The sequence below is a fragment of the Aegilops tauschii genome, chromosome 3, assembly GCF_002575655.3.
Source record: "Aegilops tauschii subsp. strangulata cultivar AL8/78 chromosome 3, Aet v6.0, whole genome shotgun sequence".
Taxonomy (NCBI): Eukaryota; Viridiplantae; Streptophyta; class Magnoliopsida; order Poales; family Poaceae; genus Aegilops; species Aegilops tauschii.
Window position 1 is genome coordinate 377,726,617 of NC_053037.3, and position 6,434 is coordinate 377,733,050.

Genomic DNA, 6,434 nt, shown 5'->3' on the forward strand with positions numbered 1-6,434 from the left:
AGTGGCTGCGGTGGTTCACGGCGGCGTGCTCAGGCACGTGAGGGGAAGAGCGATGGAGAGAGACAGAGGAGAGGGAGAAGGTCGGGAGAGAGTGAGAGAGTCCCAGGGGGTGCGTGGCGACGCGGGAGAGATCCAGGGTGACGGGGACGCAGGCAGGCAGGGTGGAGGTGGTCGGGGCGCGTGCCGGCGCGCTGCGTCCACGCGCTCTGCCTACTGGCCTGGGGAGGAAGACGACAGGAAGGAGGAGGTGGGCTGGGCCGAATCTGCTAGGCCACCAGGTAAGTGGGCCTCAGGTAAGTCTCTGCTTCCTTTTTTATTTCTTTCTGTTTTCTATTTTCTGTAATTGGTTCGATTTAGCAAAAATGCCAAACCACTTTGTAAAATGCTCAAAATATTTGTGGCACTTGGGAAATTATTTCCCACGACCCTCAAATGCTTTCAAGATTATTTGGACATTTAAGAGTATTTATAGAATTTAATTGTCCAAATTCAAATACTTATGAATTAACTCCAAAATCCATAAATGTCCTAGAAATGTGTGCATCATTTTTGGGAGAAGTTTTCACCCATTCCAAAATTGATGAACTTTTCTGAAGGCCATTTTGGGTAGATCGAAAAGATTTAATTTGACCCTAATTGTATTTCATTTAGTGCTAGGGTTTTAACATCCCCATTTCAAGATTAATTGAAATCGAAAATGATGCATGGATGCAATGCCACTAATTACAAGAAGATTTCTAGGGCTGTGACATCTTCTATCCTTTATCGTGCATTTCCGTATGAAGTCGGGACATATGAAACCCTGTTCTGCTCCTAGACCACTGTGCTCCCCTTTTTTTCCTGTACCCAAGTCTCGGGGTCGGCCGGGTCGTAGGCGCGGTGGCGAGGAAATAAACGAGGGGCCTAACCCTACTTTGCCCCTACCTCCGCCAAGAGCGTGAGAATGGTCGGCTGGAGTAAGGGGACGGCAAGGCCTGTTGCCAGGCGATGATGTTTATCTTAAAAATAACAAGGATTCATTCCATGGCATGGGCCTCGCTCACGCATAAACAACCCGACAAGCACCCTTTTTCATTAAAAACATCCCATACAGGTACAGTTCATACGGAATAAAAAACATGAGCAAGGGGATTACAAGTCTTAAAATTAACAAGTGCCCGCAGGCTTACAAACTAAAAAGAGATAAGGTGCCCGTAATCCCTTTCTTGTCCCTCTCCTCAGAAGGTGGAACAAGATAGCAGGAGGGCGGAAAGAGCGCCTAGGGGAGGTACGAAGAGTAGAAGGCACCAAGAGAACATCCCGGTCCTGGGAGGGGAGCTAGAAGATGAGGCAGCGGGCCGGCAATATGCGACGAAGGTGTCGGTGCCCGCGTACTCCGACTTGACGGCCGCCACCCGCCTTCTTCGCCTTCTCCAACCCTCCTACGCCTGCCGCCCAAGGAGGCGACAAGGAACGCGCCGATGGAGAGCTTGACGAGGAAGGCCCTCGGCAGGGCGCGTGGCCGAGGGAGGGGCAACGCGGTCAGTCGGAGTCGAGGTCGGCGTCCCGCCGCTCGACACCCTCGTCGTCACTGTCGCTATCCTCCTCATCACTCCGGCTTGAGGAAGAATCTACATCGTTGGAGGAGCTCTCCACGCAGCACTTTAGGCGAGTTCCAAGATCTCCAAAGAACTTGACGGAGAGCAGGCCATTCTCCATTAACTTGAAATAGAGAACGAGCCCCGCTGTCAGGCTGTGGACACGAGCGAACGTCTTCCATCCGCGACGGAGGTACTTGACGTGAAGAGCGGGGAAGTCGACGTCGACCCGCATGCCGCCGTTCCTGCAGCCCCTCAGGTGCAACCTAAGGGTTTGGGGCGGATCGAGCTCCATCTCCCGAGCAAACGGGGTGGGGAGACGAAGACGACGACGCAGTGGCCGGCGCAGCCTGATGAAGAACTCAGGAGGCTGGTCCCCAACGTGACCCTCCATTGGGAGAGGCACCTGTTGGGGAACGTAGTAATTTCAAAAAATTTCCTACGCACACTCAAGATCATGGTGATACATAGCAACGAGAGGGGAGAGTGTTGTCCACGTACCCTCGTAGACCGACAGCGGAAGCGTTATCACAACGCGGTTGATGTAGTCGTACGTCTTCACGATCCGACCGATCAAGTACCGAACGCACGGCACCTCCGAGTTCTACACACGTTCAGCTCGATGACGTCCCTCGAACTCTGATCCAGCCGAGTGTTGAGGGAGAGTTTCGTCAGCACGACGGCGTAGTGACGATGATGATGTTCCACCGACGCAGGGCTTCGCCTAAGCTCCGCAACGGTATTATCAAGGTGTAATATGGTGGAGGGGGGCACCGCACACGGCTAAGAGATCTCAAGGATCAATTGTTGTGTCTCTGGGGTGCCCCCTGCCCCCGTATATAAAGGAGCAAGGGGGAGGCAGCCGGCCAAGGGGAGAGGCGCGCCAAAGGGGGGAGTCCTACTCCCACCGGGAGTAGGACTCCTCCTTTCCTTGTGGGAGTAGGAGAAGGGAAGGGGGAAGGAGAAAGAAGGAAGGGGGCGCCCCCCCTCCCTAGTCCAATTCGGACTAGCCCATGGGGAGGGGTGCGGCCACCCTTTGGGGTCTTCCTCTCCTTTCCCGTATGGCCCATTAAGGCCCAATACGAATTCCCGTAACTCTCCGGTACTCCAAAAAATACCCGAATTACTCGGAACCTTTCCGAAGTCCGAATATAGTCGTCCAATATATCGATCTTTACGTCTCGGCCATTTCGAGACTCCTCGTCATGTCCCCGATCTCATCCGGGACTCTGAACTCCTTCGGTACATCAAAACTCAATAAAACTATCATCGTAACGTTAAGCGTGCGGACCCTACGGGTTCAAGAACTATGTAGACATGACCGAGACACCTCTCCGGTCAATAACCAATAGCGGAACCTGGATGCTCATATTGGCTCCCACATATTCTACGAAGATCTTTATCAGTCAAACCGCATAACAACATACGTTGTTCCCTTTGTCATCGGTATGTTACTTGCCCGAGATTCGATCGTCGGTATCTCGATACCTAGTTCAATCTCGTTACCGGCAAGTCTCTTTACTTGTTCCGTAATACATCATCCCGCAACTAACTCATTAGTCACAATGCTTGCAAGGCTTATAGTGATGTGCATTACCGAGTGGGCCCAGAGATACCTCTCCGACAATCGGAGTGACAAATCCTAATCTCGAAATACGCCAACCCAACAAGTACCTTTGGAGACACCTTTAGAGCACCTTTATAATCACCCATTTACGTTGTGACCTTTGGTAGCACACAAAGTGTTCCTCCGGTAAACGGGAGTTGCATAATCTCATAGTCATAGGAACATGTATAAGTCATGAAGAAAGCAATAGCAACATACTAAACGATCGAGTGCTAAGCTAACGGAATGGGTCAAGTCAATCACGTCATTCTCCTAATTGTCTATGGCTAGGAAACATAACCATCTTTGATTAACGAGCTAGTCAAGTAGAGGCATACTAGTGACACTCTTATTTGTCTATGTATTCACACACGTATTATGTTTCCGGTTAATACAATTCTAGCATGAATAATAAACATTTATCATGATATAAGGAAATATATAATACTTTATTATTGCCTCTAGGGCATATTTCCTTCAGTCTCCCACTTGCACTAGAGTCAGTAATCTAGTTCACATCGCCATGTGATTTAACATCAATAATTCACATCACCATGTGATTAACACCCATAGTTCACATCTCTATGTGACCAACACTCAAAGGGTTTACTAGAGTCAATAATCTAGTTCACATCGCTATGTGATTAACACCCAAAGAGTACTAAGGTGTGATCATGTTTTGGTTGTGAGATAATTTTAGTCAACGGGTCTGTTACATTCAGATCCGTAAGTATATTGCAAATTTCTATGTCTGCAATGCTCTGCACGGAGCTACTCTAGCTAATTGCTCCCACTTTCAATATGTATCTAGACCGGGACTTAGAGTCATCTAGATTTAGTGTCAAAACTTGCATCGACGTAACCCTTTACGACGAACCTTTTGTCACTTCCATAATCGAGAAACATATCCTTATTCCACTAAGGATAATTTTGACCGTTGTCCAGTGATCTACTCCTAGATCACTATTGTACTCCCTTGCCAAAAATAGTGTAGGGTATACAATAGATCTGGTACACAGCATGGCATACTTTATAGAACCTATGGCCAAGGCATAGGGAATGAATTTCATTCTCTTTCTATCTTCTGCCGTGGTCGGGCTTTGAGTCTTACTCAATTTCAGACCTTGTAACACAGGAAAGAACTCTTTCTTTGACTGTTCTATTTTGAACTACTTCAAAATCTTGTTAAGGTATGTACTCATTGAAAAAACTTATCAAGCGTCTTGATCTATCTCTATAGATCTTGATGCTCAATATGTAAGCAGCTTCACCGAGGTCTTTCTTTGAAAAAACTCCTTTCAAATACTCCTTTATGCTTTGCAGAATAATTCGACATTATTTCCGATCAAAAATATGTCATTCACATATACTTATCAGAAATGCTGTAGTGCTCCCACTCACTTTCTTGTAAATACAGGCTTCACCGCAAGTCTGTATAACACTATATCCTTTGATCAACTTATCAAAGTGGATATTCCAACTTTGAGATGCTTGCACCAGTCCATAGATGGATCGCTGGAGCTTGCATATTTTGTTAGCACCTTTAGGATTGACAAAACCTCCTGGTTGCATCATATACAACTCTTCTTTAATAAATCCATTAAGGAATGCAGTTTTGTTTATCCATTTGCCATATTTCATAAAATGCGACAATTGCTAACATGATTCAGACAGACTTAAGCATAGATACGAGTGAGAAACTCTCATCGTAGTCAACACCTTGAAGTTGTCAAAAACCTTTTGCGAAAATTCTAGCTTTGTAGATAGTAACACTACTATCAGCATCCGTCTTCCTCTTGAAGATCCATTTAATCTCAATGACTCGCCGATCATTGGGCAAGTCAATCAAAGTCCATACTTTGTCCTTATACATGGATCTCATCTCAGATTTCATGGCCTCAAGCCATTTTGCGGAATCTGGGCTCACCATCGCTTCTTCATAGTTCGTAGGTTTGTCATGGTCTAGTAACATAACCTCCAGAACAGGATTACCGTACCACTCTGGTGCGGATCTTACTCTGGTTGACCTACGAGGTTCTGTAATAACTTGATCTGAAGTTTCATGATCATCATCATTAACTTCCTCACTAATCGGTATAGGCGTCACAGAAACTGGTTTATGCGATGAACTACTTTCCAATAAGGGAGCAGGTACAATTACCTCATCAAGTTCTACTTTCCTCCCACTCACTTCTTTCGAGAGAAAACTCCTTCTCTAGAAAGGATCCATTCTTAGCAACGAATGTCTTGCCTTCGGATCTGTGATAGAAGGTGTACCCAACTGTCTCCTTTGGGTATCCTATGAAGACACATTTCTCCGATTTGGGTTTGAGCTTATCAGGATGAAACTTTTTCACATGAGCATCGCAACCCCAAACTTTAAGAAATGACAACTTTGGTTTCTTGCCAAACCACAGTTCATAAGGCGTCGTCTCAACGGGTTTTGATGGTGCCATATTTAACGTGAATGTAGCTGTCTCTAATGCATAACCCCAAAATGATAGTGGTAAATTGGTAAGAGACATCATAGATTGCACTATATCCAATAAAGTACGGTTATGACGTTCGGACACACCATTATGCTGTGGTGTTCCAGGTGGCATAAATTTGTGAAACTATTCCACATTGTTTAATTGAAGACCAAACTCGTAACTCAAATATTTGTCTCCGCGATCAGATCATAGAAACTTTATTTTCTTGTCACGATGATTTTCCACTTCACTCTGAAATTCTTTGAACTTTTCAAATGTTTCAGACTTATGTTTTATCAAGTAGATATACCCATATCTGCTCAAATCATATGTGAAGGTGAGAAAATAACGATATCCGCCACGAGCCTCAATATTCATTGGACCACATACATCTGTATGTATGACTTCCAACAAATCTGTTGCTCTCTCCATAGTTCCGGAGAACGGCGTTTTAGTCATCTTGCCCATGAGGCATGGTTCGCAAGCATCAAGTGATTCATAATCAATTGATTCCAAAATCCCATCAGTATGGAGTTTCTTCATGCGCTTTACACCAATATGACCTAAACAGCAGTGCCACAAATTAGTTGCACTATCATTATTAACTTTGCATCTTTTGGCTTCAATATTATGAATATGTGTATCACTACGATCGAGATCCAACAAACCATTTTTGTTGGTGTGTATGACCATAAAAGGTTTTTATCCATGTAAACAGAACAACAATTGTTCTCTAATTTAAATGAATAAACGTATTGCAATAAACATGATTAAATCATA